At 39.3% G+C, this 11,636-nt stretch overlaps 1 long non-coding RNA gene across 1 annotated transcript; it reads right to left on the bottom strand.

The window, feature by feature from the left end:
• Positions 1 to 4,405: 4,405 nt before the first annotated feature.
• Positions 4,406 to 10,679, bottom strand: LOC147499733 (uncharacterized). The gene is made up of 2 exons (XR_015196034.1): positions 10,167 to 10,679; positions 4,406 to 5,904 (listed from the first exon to the last, which is right to left on the bottom strand). It is a non-coding gene; the product is annotated as an uncharacterized LOC147499733 (long non-coding RNA).
• Between the last annotated feature and the right edge of the window lie 957 nt (positions 10,680 to 11,636).

Here is an 11,636-nt window from a genome sequence, read left to right as displayed (position 1 = left end):
TTTTGCCCTTTGGCAATAAAACAAGGTATCACGTGTGATTTCTATCAAGAGATTCCATCTCTTCCTGCATACCAACCAACCAATCTTTGTAATGAGCATCTCTGACAGCTTCCTTAAAGCTATCTGGCTCATCATCTTCAATATTCAGTGCATATGCCACTAAATCCACCTGGCCATAATGTTTCACCGGCTTATCGTGCTCATACTTGTGCACTTCCTTAACTTGTCTCTTTGGCCTAGGGTCAGCCACTACAAGTTGCGGATGCTCATGCTCTTCTTCTTGCTGCTGCATGATTTCATGATCTGGCACCTCATCATGAACCAACTAGTCATCTGCTGCATCAGACAACTCAAGCTTAGTAGCTTGAACTTCTATAGACTCACCATTCTGCCCAGCTTTTTCCGGCTTACTGAAAGATAACACGGAAGTCTCATCAAAGGTAACATCTCTGCTGACTAGGAACTTGTGGTCTTCTAGACACCACAATCTATATCCCTTTACCCCATTTGCGAAGCCCAAGAATATTGCCTTCTTAGCTCTAGGATCTAGCTTGCTTTCCCTCACATGGTAGTAAGCAGTCGATCCAAACATTCTCAAAATACTATAATCAGCTGGGTTACCTGACCACACCTCATAAGGTGTCTTGTAATCTATAGCTAAAACTAGTTACCTATTATACAGGTAACACGCCATGGACACTGCATCTGCCCAATACTCTTTGCCTAGACTAGCATTAGACAACAAACATCTCATTCTCTTTCAAGCAAGGTTCTATTCATCCTCTCTCGCCATCCCATTCTCACAGGCATGCCCCCTCGATTTGTCGATTAATGCGGCAATACCCTCATTAGGCACAAAACTCTTGGAAAGGCTCATAGGTATACTCAATACCATTGTTAGACCTTAGAGTCTTCACCTTCCTATATGTGTGATTCTCAACCCTTGCCTTCCGGCCACTTTTTAAATATCTCAAACACTTCATCTTTCATTTTAATCATATACACTCACACATAGCGAGTATGATCATCAATGAATGAGACATAATAACGGTTACCTCCTTTTGAAGCCACTCTAGAGGGTCCCCAAACATCCGTATGCACATAGTCAAGGATGCCTGTTGTCGTGTACTTGCTTGAACTGAACTTGACTCTACCGTACTACCCATCAAAGTATACAAGGTTCCATGTCTTTGACCCTTCATAACAACTAAAGAGCCACTAACAATCTTTAGGACTCCACCTTCCCCCATAAACTTGTGGCCTTTGGAATCCAAGGTACCAAGAAAGATAAGATTTTTTTTAGCTCAGGAACATGTCTTACATCATTTAAAGTCCTCACAACACCATCATGCATCGTAACCCGTATAGTTCCAATCCCAACCGTCTTGCACGCATGGTCATTACCCATCAAAACGGAACCACCATCAATGCTCTCATAAGAAGTAAACCACTTTCTATTTGGGCACATATGGTAGGAACACCCGGAATCAAGAATCCACCTATCGGCCGTATAGTCTTGTGTGGACACACAAAGACTTACATCTTCCACTTTAGAGCCTGAAGCAAAACTTGCCTCAACTTTAGCTTTACCTTTCTTCTTACCATTGTTATTGTTATCTTTCTTCGGATGAGGACAATTACTTGTGTAATGTCCCTTTTCTTCGCAAGTGTAGCACTTCACATGTTTCAGAGGCTTCTTTAACTTGGACCTAGACCTCTCATTGTTTGTAGAGGCATTTTCATACGACCTTCCTCTTGCCACTAGCCCTTGTCCTGCATCAATGTTATTCTCAACTCGTGTCTTCTTCATTAACTCATAAGAAAAAAGAACACTTTGAACTTTGTCAAGATCAACATCTTCTCTATTCATAAAAGTAGTCATTAGATGCTCATAGCTTTCGGCAAAAAGAATATTAAACATGCCGCTTGATCCTCATCATTCATCTTAATACCAACATTCAAATAATCCGCAAGACGTCAATGGAACTCACTAACGTGCTCTTGCATCGTTGAACCATCCACCATCATGTACCGATAAAGATGTTTCTTAAGGTACATCTTGTTCGTCATGCTCTTGGTCATATACATAGATTCTAGCTTAAGCCAAATACCAACAGCGGTATTTTCTCCCATCACATTATACATTACCTCATTAGCAAGAAACAACCAGATTGATGAACAAGCATGTAGATCGAACTCTTCCCAATCATCATCACTTATATTCACCGCCTTTGATTTAATCCCTTTTAAAGCCTTGTGCAAACCTTGTTGGATGAGGATGTTCTGTACTTGGACTTGCCAAATCCCAAAGTTATTCTTCCCATTAAATTTCTCTACTTCAAACTAGCATTTGACATCTTGGGAACCATTTTTTAAGTCACACACAATAACTCAAAAAAAAAATTCACTTCGGAATTTTATTGAACACCTTGTCTACACAAATTTCGAGCACTATAGTTCTTCACCAAAACTCAAAATCCTAGGTCGTAAACCTGGCTCTAATACCAATAAACAGTGGAAACAATATTATTCACTACAAATAGATAAACCCTACACAAGGATTGATCTTTCTTACTATACAAGACTTCAACACCCTCCAAGTACTATCCCAACACTTCTCAATATCAACTAACAAGCATATAAAGTAAAGAGAATTAATGTAAAAGAGAACAAACCACAAGACACGGATATAACGTGGTTAGACAATGTGCCTACGTCCACCGACAAATTCCAAACTTTACTAGATACACAGAGTAACAAGTTACAAGAGCTCTCAATTCACTAACAAAGAATAAACTCTCACTCTCAATCTTTTTCTCTGTTCTAGTATTGGTTAGGTTAAGTTTTTTTTTTAAACTTTTGTTTTGTATTAGACCGAAACGGTCGAAGTCACTGTGAATACGGTGGAGCGCGTGCGCACCTTGTAGTAGGCTTGTTTGAGCGCGGTGTGCGCGACAAACTTTTGACGAGAAAGGTCCAGTAACTTTGTTTTCTCTCGACCCCAAAAAATTGACTAAGTAAGAAAAACGCAAACAGCCTTTTTTTCTCGCAAACAACCCCTTTTTCTCTACATTCTGCGTTTTGTGCCCTGTTGCATCTTTTGATGCCTACAAGGCAGTCATGCTGGAGAGGGATGCAATTGGAACATAGTGTTCAGTCTGATGATTATTATTATTATTTATTATTTGTTTGTTTGTTTTCTATTTATTTATTAATATTATTTTTAGGTGGGGGTGAGGGCTTTAGAGGAAGCAATTACCTCATCGAGCGAATTATTACCTCATCAGAGGGGGTGGGGGTGGGGTGGTAGGACTTTTGGTCTAGATGTGTAGGTATAGTTGTACAATATGAATCTTTGAATCTTTGAATCTTTGAATGGCCATCCTCCTGAATGCTAAATCTCTTTGAATTCTAAAAACATGTTTGTTTTCTGTTAGAATAACTGCTGCTCTGGCGTTTGAATATAAATCATTCGGACAATTTTACTCATGCTATCTATTTTAAACACTAACTTGATTTCTTGTTAAACAAAATATATATTATATTTGAGGAGAAGAGATGGATTATCAAAAAAATAAATGATAAATAAATTTATTTAAAATATGCTTTCACAAATATATTTTAACGGTTTATTTTCATATTTTGTTTATTTTCATAATATATATATATATGTAATTCTATTTTTTTAACAAAGGGATATCATTCACCAAAAAAAAATGAAAAAACCGTGGGAAGAACCTGGGGGTAGGAAAGTGGGGTTCTTAAGATGGTTCTTAAGGTTTTTTGTTTCAAGTATTAGGACTTTTTTTGGTCTAATGCATAAAAGTACCACTAATGCTTAAACTACTTAAAAAAAAAAACAAGTTTTGAGCCTGTAGGTTAAGTTTAAGTTGAATAATTAGTCAAGAACGTTGTGTAATTACTGGACTGTAAAATAAGGGAGTGGAACTATGCTGGAATGTGATCTTTTCGGCCTGCATCCTGACTCGCTGTGTAGAATCCATGTACACTTTTAAGTGGATTTAGCCTTTAGTGCGACAATGATACACATAGTCCTCACTTGCAGGTCCTGGCAATCCCCCACTTCACTCGTCTTCTGTTGCTTGCAGAAACGGTTTGCATCATTGTATGTATGTTCTCAGAACCTCGGAAATGGATACTGAGAAAGCACCCTTGATACGGAAACAACTACTTGTTTGGTTGGTTTTGAGAAACCTAGAAGGACTGTACCAACAGATTTCTTAGTTCTCATAAACAAAATGTTGGTTTGGTAGCATTTTCAGTTTTTGTACCAATAATTTATTCTTCTTCTTTGGAGGTTAAAGGAGATCGTCGAGAAAATTCAAAATCAATATCCACAAGTTATTTAGTAAAAGAAGAACAAGTAAATAAAGGAAAAGAAAAGTGCAGTACGAAATAAGCATTTCATTAATAGACAAAAGGTTTAAGAGTCTCTGCCCTCAAAGCAGTAGGAAACCTCCCCTTATAATTTAGCATACATAATCAGAATGAAACATTGAAAAACCTTCTAAAGCAACAGCCATTGTGGTCAACTATTCCTATCCAAAATAGGAATAAGTTTTTATTCACCCCTGACGCTTGAGCTTTTTAAGACCCATTCCTATAAGCTCTGCTGGTTCCTCTGTTCTTTGATTGCGATGATGTATTTGGTGCGAACCATATTGGGAGTGGCATAACTAAGAGAGTTTCACTTGGATATAGAAATTTGTTGATACTACCATCTTCTAAATTAAATATGCCCATATCCTGGCCTCCAAATCCCTGTTCATTCGTGAAGCAGATACAGTTCGACTTACTTCCCGAGAAATCGCTAGACAGAAGCGAAAACGAACTGCTGTATCCCAAGAATAGAGCACAATCTCCAAGGCTTTGAATTTCAATCCACTTATTAGGACTTCCAAAATCCAACTTATAAACCTGGAACCCAACTGTTTTCTGAGGTGGAATTTGAAGCATGTTATCAGTGTTTCGATCTTTGTCCTCCACAATATTTCTAAGCACTATTAGTAGGTCACCTGATGATTCCAAAATATAAGACGGATGGCGATGAGCCACCTTTCCCGGAGGTCCAGAGATAATTTGTTCGGTACAGGGAACAACAACCACATACCTTCTAGACCACGAACAACAACCACATACCCACTGTTATGAACAGCATAGAAATTCCCTTGGTAATAAGTGACATCACAGAAGAAACAAGACCATTTATCTAGGGTAACTGGAGTCCACGTTTCCTGATCCCCGCCAATCCTATAAAATGCTAATGTTCGTTGTATACCTTGTATAGCCATAATTATCGCACCACTAGTAACCGAAGACGATGACATGACCACCCTATATATGAACATATCTCGTATATAACTCTAAGACAAATAGTAGTTATCAGGGGAATTTAACCTAGTAATCGAGTAAACGAGATTCGGAACTCCACCTTTTTTGCCGCGCATTAGTATTCCTTGCACACCAGGAAATTCTGTGAGAGGTGGAAGACAAAGTAAAGATCTTCAGAAAGGGTTGAATAGTTGAACCTCAGAATTTTGGTGCACAGCCATCAACCAACCTCCTTGAAAAGAGCCACAGATTCGTCTATTAGTAAGTTCCGGTATATCTGCCTTGTAAATATTTCTATCACAAAGACTGAAGAAACCAACGTCTTTGCTGTCATAAGCCATTGTACCAGGCTTACTAGTAACATAGTCTTGGTGTGGAACGATAAGCCACGGAAGATGATTTCGAAACTGTAGAGGCCCACAGAGAGATCTCCACTTCTTGCAGACGCAACCGAAGCGAATTAGATCCGGGAAGCTCAAACGTTCTACAATCAGATCTAACAGATGGTCTGGCAGTGTTAACCAGCCCTCCATTATAATATGTTAACCAGCCCTTAGAGCATCTCTAGGTGGTGGTAGCATACTCTTCAAATTTGAAGAATGCTACCACAGAATTTGCTATCAAATTTCGACCAACTCTAGGTGGTCGCAAATTCGTGGTCGCAAAATTCATTGGGGACCCACCTGCGCGACATTAGTACCGGCGCCAGTATCATCAACCGCTTTTCAATGGTAATGGGGCGCGCCGATGATAATAATGTCGTCTTTGTTTTTTTTTATTTAATAATGTCGCTCGGACTTTTTGTCATTTTACAAATTTTTTTTCAACTCACTCACTCTAGTTAGTAGGAAAAAAATGAGTTCCGACGACGAATCCGTCTATAATAACCAAACACGATGGAGTGGTGGAGATGAGGAAGAAGAAAACAGGTGCATCGTTTGGGATAATCCCGGTGGTGATCTAGATGATGAACCAACCACTTCCCGAGCTTTTGAAATCAAGGAGCCGAGGTCGACGATCCATTCTTTGCTTCAATATCGACAAGTCAATTTTGAATTTCTGCGGGAAGCTATTGATTTCAAACCATCTTAGGCGGTGTCTAAGAGATTTCATGATAGGCATGTCTCAAGAGTTGTTCTTGAACAACAATGTATGTATTTTAATTTCATAAATTAGTAGTAGTAGTAGTTAATTTTAGTAGTTCAATACGATATTTTTATTTTATTTTTTTAATTTTAGTTTCATTTTTGCGTACATCGAGATGTGTTATGTATCGGTTGATTGCACTCCACGCGCTTTAGGGCCGATGGTGGGATGATATTAAGAAAGTCGGTGCACTTGACCATGTTAGAGATGCAATTTTAGCGACTCCCTTTGCTCATCTAGTTGACATCCCTTATAATAAGACCGACATTCGGGGGAGTTATTAATGGTTTAGTTGAGAGATGGTGGGATAGTACACATACTTTTCACTTCCCTCGAGGAGAGTTGGGTTTCACTCCATTAGATTTTTGCATGATATCCGGTTTGAGTATAGGATTAGGTAATCCGTTAAGATGTAGCACTGAATTCCGTGAGTTGTGCCCAAATGATGACTTTCTTCCCTTTGTCGACCGAGGAGTCATATGACAATCTTGGTGTTAGGATTTCTGCATCAAGGTCGCATACATTACACCGCTTGACTCTTGATTCAGATTGCGGTTTTGATAGATTATTTGTCACTTGATTCGATGATGGTCAAACACATGTTGATGAGTATGTAAAGCGTATGTATTTGATGGGTGTCTTCTTTTTTCCTTTCCATTCCACGATTAATTTGGGATATCTAGCTAACTTTGAGCACTTGCATAGTTGAAATGGTATTGATTTTGGTGGAGCCATATCTTCGTCATTTGTTCGCGTTGTTTAGATAGGCGCCTCGACATATTGGTATTGTCGGTAGTCCCCGGATGGGAGGGTTTGTCATTCTCTTAGAGGTATGGTTTTATGAGTATTTTTCGTTGCAAATCCTATCCTCACGTAATATACCGATGAGAGGCCTAGGCTCGTGGCTTTGCACGGACCTTGTCGGCAGCGTCGACCGATGAGATCGAGTCATAACATAACTTCATCCAACCCGTGATCGAGCTTAGCAATACGTGCTTCTATTGTTTGGAGGCCTTGGAGGACATCTCAGGCACATTGGCGCGAATGACCGTAGATATGCATTGTTCATTTCATAGGAGGATGGTATTCACTTGTGGGAGTGATATGGAGTGGTATTTAGGGGATAGATGTTACGCATACTCACACCATACTTTGGTATCCCTCCCCGATCCGCTTTACCCATGTATCGAGGCTAAGGACATGACCTTAGAGCAAGTCATCGAGAGTAACGCGTGCATTGGACTTGGCTACGTGCTTCGACCTAGTTACATTGCAGACTTATGGCGAGCAAGTACTACCGTTCTTGGGTTCGGGGTGTCTATTGGTCATTTGCTCCCACCGTAGAGGTCGATTGCAGGCAACATTCATACGGTTAGCAATTTGGGTGTCGACGTGAATTCCAGATTGGCCACCGTCCACGGTAGACGTTTCAGCCTGGACTGACGGCACACATTTGTTCCAAAGACGATCCCCCTCGGTCCGAGTGGCCTTGGGTTTTCAGTTTGAGCGTCCGAGTGGCGGGGCGATTTACCGACCCATTTCTTCTATTGATGCCACTTCGGCATTATTAGAGCCCCGACCTTGGACATCTATCTCTAGTAATTATTTTTATTGGTTTTGTTTTATTATTTTGGTTTATTATGAAAATGTCAAAAATTATTAATGAATAATTATTTCAGGATGACCTACGCATGAGATATGAGACAAGCATTCGTGTAAATGATGGCTTGCGCTCCTCGGTATTCGCCTACAGTGTTGAGAGAGAGACTTCTTTCCCAGGCTCATGTGGATTATGACGATTTGCAACGCCAGATTGATAAGTTACAGGCTCAGATTGATCGCACAAGGGTGAGTTCATCACAGCATGGACAGACGGAGAGTTCAGCACAAGGACAGTCGAGGAGGAGTTCACGGCAGAGGAGGCGTATGTAGGATAGTCTAGGAGGTTGTTGTATGACGATTATTATTATGTTGTGTGATTTAGAATTTACTTCCTTTGATTTTGCAAATGAATTACAATTTTTATTAATAGAACGACAACTAATACATGATTGCAAAAACATAAAATAAAAATAAATAAATAAAAGATAACTATTACATATCACCCTTATGTAATACTACTAGAGTTACTCTAATTATCAAGCCAGTCATCATTTTCTTCATCATTGGCTTCTTCGTTGTTGGAAGCTTCATTTGTACTACTTGCTCCAGCCTTTTTTTTATATTTAGCTACAATTGCATCTTGTTTTAGCTCTAAAACCTTCAAGAAAGCGAGGATTGACATTGTCGAGTGACATTGCCAACAACCTAGTCTCATTTTCCTCCTCTCTAACACGGAGTTTTTCTTGCTTCAAAAATAATTTTTTTTGTGTCTTCTCTTGCTTCAATTTCATCATACTTTGAAATTGCTCATTTTGAATCTCTTCTTTATTTCTTCGACTTTCTTTAAAAGCTTCAAGAAAATCATCCATATTTTTAGCAATGGATGCAACATTACCCCTCAACAAAGAAGCAACTTTCTTGTTCTTCTCAAATTTCTTTGCTCTGCTTCCTACCGACCGACCTCTCCAAAACCTTCGGTCTTGCTAGGATCGTGACTCTGAAGGTGAAGGTGAAGGGGTAGAGTAAAGGCGTTGAAGGGGTGAGGGTGAAGAATCGAAACCTTCAACATCTCCGGATCTTGCTTTCTTCTTTTCTCTTGGAGCAAGCGTTTCATTAAATGGCGAAGTTCTTTGCCACTTTGGCGTATTTTTTACTAGATTATAACAATCTTGCCATATCCATGGTTTTCCAGTAGTAGCCGCATAAGTTGTTGCTGCGTCTGAAAGCTACGTTTATTAAAAAAAAAAAAAAAATCAATATCAAGTAGTATATAAAATGAAGTATAAATTAAACGAAGTATAAACGAATCTTACAATGTCTTCACGTCCCCACCCGCTTGGAGGTTGTTCTTCAAGCTTTCTTAGTATAGCATGATATTTGTTGAAGAACGGTAAAATAATCGTCCAACGTTGTGAGACTCCCTTCCACTTACGGTTGCGGTCAAAACCTTGAATTTGATTCATTCTAGCCATAATTCGTTCCCAATAAACTTGACCCGATTGATCATTCCCTACTATAGGATCTTCTCCAATCTCAATCCATGCTCTAGTAAGAGCAATATTTTCTTCATTTGTCCAACTTGGACCCCTTCCTTGTTTTGGTTGTGACATTGAGAGTGTTATGTGTGAAAGGTTGAGAGTGTTGTGTGTGAAATGGTTGAGAGTGTTGTGTGTGAAAATAAAGAAGGAGATGAGTGTAGATATAGGAGGTAGAAATCCGGCCATTTTTTGCCCGTTTTTTTCCCGTTGGAGCACGCGACATTAGTAGTGGCGCGCCCGATAGTAGTAGCGCCAGCGCCCGATGTAGTGGCGCCAGCGACAGTAATAATGGCCCCCTTGTTTGTGGTCAAAGTCAAAAAGTTATGACATTAGTAATGGCGTAGCGACATTATTATTATTGTCGCTCCAGCGATCCGCATCCAAATTGCCAAATTTATAACAACAAGAATCGCGAACAAGCGGTGATGCGACCACGAATCGACCACCTAGAGTTGGAATTCCGGGAAATTCCGACGCATTTCTTCAAATTTGAAGAATGCGACCACGGATACGTCCACCTAGAGATGCTCTTATATGGAAATTTGCTCACTTGTATCTAGAATATGTTCGAATTCAAACTTATGCACAAAACAAATCAAATCAATATTGAAAACTTGTGATAGAGTTCAAACATATAGCTCTGAACCGTCAAGATCCAAACTCGAGAGTTACTCGGATACTTGATGAGCCAACTCGAACTCGACTCGAAAGAATTTGAGCTCGACTCGAGAGACACACAAGCTCAACTCGAACTCGCTAAAGCTTGACTCGACTCGCTCGATGACCCGCCCTAATTAACGGGCGTTTTACAATCTCTCAATTCCTCTCTCAATAGAAAATGAAACGTGGAAATGGTTATGGGCTTTTTTCTTTTCTCTTCATCCAACATTTTTATGGTTCTGCATATGGCTTTCATCCAATAGTTTTGTAACATGTGTCATTTCTTTTTTCTTTTCTCCCTAAATATATCACCGATATTGCATTAGAAATTTAATGAAATAATAATAAATATCGGTATATATGATATTTGGCCACCACAAACACATCAGCGAAACAAATGAAATAGGGTATATTGTCCCTAGGGTGCGGACCCAGCATTTTAACTCTCTCCGGGCTAAACAACGATAACCAGAGTCTTAAAAAAATAATAATAATAATAGATCAATATTCGAAAAGTATATGTGGCTTTTTCGGAAGCATTATCTAAAACACGGATCAATATTAGGATCCAATTCAGCTAATAACTCAATAAATTCAAGAAAGTTTCTACGATTACTTGACTTGATTGATTCATCATGTCCTCTAAGTGCACAACCTTGTAATACAAGTCATCGAAGAGTCTGTAAAATAGTTTTCAACATAAACATATTCTTCACTACCTCCTGTTTGTATTGAGCATTTAAAAGATTACCAATGTGCCGAGATGAATTCACTAGATCCTCACAAGCAGCTACAACAGACATATGAGCGTAACAAGGGCCTCCAACATGTTGTAAAAATGCATATTTAACTCCACAATGAACTCTCTTCCAACTTCGAAATCCATTAACAACAAAATTAGAACGTCTATAACTAAAGACAAAGCAAGGAAAACAGAAAACACTATCTTTTTCTTCAAAATGTTCTAGCCAAGGAAAATCGTCAAACTAATGACTATTAAAATACCGGTTTTGTTTTCCATCAATGGTGGGCGGATATTCGTCGAGTCTAGAATGAAGTGGCCCCAATGTGACATAAGCTCGTCAGATCTCGTCACGATAATTAATAGGATATTCACTTATTTGACGGCGTAACCCCGGGTCACGTACCAAATAGCTAGTAACACCGATTTGACTAGATTTAATCCCTTGAGAGTTGGGACAAACTTGTTCAATAGGTTCAATCCCTTGAGAGTTGGGACGAACTTGTCCAATGGGTTCAACTCTTTGGAACTTTGAATGGCCTTGATCATCCTTTTCAATAGTACTAGCAACATTGGATGTGTCGACCGTTTCTTTT

Source organism: Coptis chinensis, chromosome 5 (genome assembly GCF_015680905.1).
Source record: "Coptis chinensis isolate HL-2020 chromosome 5, ASM1568090v1, whole genome shotgun sequence".
Classification (NCBI taxonomy): domain Eukaryota; kingdom Viridiplantae; phylum Streptophyta; class Magnoliopsida; order Ranunculales; family Ranunculaceae; genus Coptis; species Coptis chinensis.
Note: the sequence above shows the minus strand (reverse complement) of the source record. Positions and strands in the feature narration are given on the sequence as shown.